The sequence below is a fragment of the Scyliorhinus torazame genome, chromosome 3 (assembly GCF_047496885.1).
Source record: "Scyliorhinus torazame isolate Kashiwa2021f chromosome 3, sScyTor2.1, whole genome shotgun sequence".
Lineage (NCBI taxonomy): Eukaryota > Metazoa > Chordata > Chondrichthyes > Carcharhiniformes > Scyliorhinidae > Scyliorhinus > Scyliorhinus torazame.
The window spans coordinates 49,216,272-49,218,917 of NC_092709.1; positions in this window are offsets into that span (position 1 = coordinate 49,216,272).

Sequence of the window (2,646 nt, forward strand, 5' to 3'; positions counted from 1 at the left end):
CAGTAGTAGCCGCCCAAATTCGGCAACACCAGTCCCCCTCTGTCCCTGCTACGTTGCAGGAACCCCCTCCTTACCCTCGGGGCCTTCCCTGCCCACACGAAGCTCATGATGCTCCTATCTATTTTTTGAAAAAGGCCTTAGTGATCAATATAGGGAGACATTGAAACAAAAATAGGAACCTCGGGAGGACCATCATCTGAATCTCCTGCACTCTACCCGCCAATGTCAGCGGCTGCATATCCCACCTTTTGAAATCCTCTTCCATTTGCTCCACCAGCCGAGTCAGATTGAGTCTGTGTAAGGTTCCCCAATTCCTGGCGATCTGAATCCCCAGGTGTCGGAAGTTTCTTTCCACTCGCCTTCGCGGCAGGCCATCTATCCCTCTACTCTGGTCCCCAGGGTGTATTACGAAAAGCTCACTCTTCTCCATGTTAAGCCTATATCCCGAGAAATCTCCAAACTCCCTCAATATCTGCATAACCTCTATCATCCCCCCCACTGGATCCGCCACATATAGCAGTAGGTCATCTGCGTAGAGTGACACTCGGTGTTCCTCTCCCCCTCTAACCACCCCTCTCCATTTCCTGGAGTCTCTCAGCGCTATGGCCAGTGGTTCAATTGCCAGCACGAACAGTAATGGGGACAGCGGGCATCCCTGTCTTGTTCCCCTATGTAGTCGAATGTACTCCGACCTTTGCCGATTTGTGACTACACTTGTCATTGGGGCCCCATAGAGGAGTTTAACCCAGCTGACAAACCCCTCCCCGAACCCGAACCTCCTCAGCACCTCCCATAGATACTCCCACTCTACCCTATCAAATGCCTTCTCTGCATCCATTGCCGCCACTATCTCTGCCTCCCCCTCTTCTGGGGGCAACATTATCACCCCCAATAGCCATCGCACGTTGACATTCAATTGTCTCCCCTTTACGAACCCTGTCTGATCTTCGTGCACCACCCCCGGGACACAATCCTCTATCCTCATTGTCAGCACTTTTGCCAGCAACTTGGCGTCCACGTTTAGGAGTGAGATAGGCCTATAAGACCCGCATTGCAGCGGGTCTTTATTTCGCTTCAGGATTAGTGATATCGTCGCCTCCGACACTGTCGGGGGTAGTGTCCCCCCTTCTCTGGCCTCGTTAAAGGTTCTTACCAGCAGCGGGGCCAACAAATCCACATATTTCCTATAAAATTCCACCGGGAACCCGTCAGGTCCCGGGGCCTTCCCTGCCTGCATGTTCCCCAGGCTTTGGTCACCTCGTCCACCCCAATTGACGCCCCCAGGCCTGCCACCTCCTGCTCCTCCACCCTCGGGAACCTTAGTTGGTCCAGAAACTGCTGCATCCCCTCTTTTCCCTCCTGGGGTTGGGACCTATATAACCTCTCATAAAAGGTCTTGAACACCTCATTTACCTTCCCTGCTCTCCGCACCGTGGTTCCCGTTTCATCCCTAACTCCCCCTATTTCCCTCGCTGCTGTCCTCTTTCGAAGCTGGTGGGCCAACAGGCGACTCGCCTTTTCCCCATATTCATATCTCATCCCCTGTGCCTTCCTCCACTGTGCCTCTGCCCTCCCTGTGGTCAGCAGGTCGAACTCCATCTGGAGTGGTCGCCTCTCCCTATATAGTCCTTCGTCCGGGGCCTCCGCATATTTTTTATCCACACTCAAAATCTCCCCCAGTAATCTTTCCCTTTCTTTGGCCTCTGTTTTCCCCTTGTGAGCCCTGATGGAGATCAACTCTCCCCTGACCACCGCCTTCAGCGCTTCCCATACTACCCCCACTCGGACCTCCCCATCATCGTTGGCCTCCAGGTACCTTTCGATAAATCCCCGCACTCCTCCGCAGACTCCCTCATCCGCCAATAATCCCACATCCAGTCGCCAGAGTGGACGCTGCTCCCTCTCCTCTCCTAGTTCCTGATCCACCCAATGTGGGGCATGGTCTGAAACAGCTATGGCCGAGTACTCCGTTCCTTCCACCCTCAAAATCAGTGACCTTCCCAAAACGAAGAAATCTATCCGGGAGTATACCTTATGGACATGGGAGAAAAAGGAGAACTCTTTGGCCAGCGGCCTAGCAAATCTCCACGGATCCACTCCCCCCATTTGGTCCATAAACCCCCTACGCACCTTGGCTGCTGCCGGCCTTCTTCCGGTCCTGGATCTAGATCTATCTAACCCTGGGTCTAGCACGGTGTTGAAGTCCCCCCCCCATTACCAGGTTTCCTACCTCCAGGTCCGGGATGCGTCCCAGCATCCGCTTCATAAATCCCGCATCATCCCAGTTTGGGGCATATACGTTGACCAGCACGACCTCCATTCCCTGCAGTCTGCCACTCACCATCACATATCTGCCCCCGCTGTCCGTTACGATGTTCCTAGCCTCGAACGACACCCGTTTCCCCACCAATATGGCCACCCCTCTATTCTTTGCGTCCAGCCCTAAGTGGAGCACCTGTCCCACCCATCCTTTCCTTAACCTAACCTGGTTCGCCACCTTCAGATGCGTCTCTTGAAGCATGGCCACATCTGCCTTCAGTCCCTTTAAGTGCGCGAACACTCGGGCCCTCTTAATCGGCCCATTTAGGCCTCTCACGTTCCACGTGATCAGCCGGACTGGGGGGCTGCCCGCCCCCCTCCCCTGTC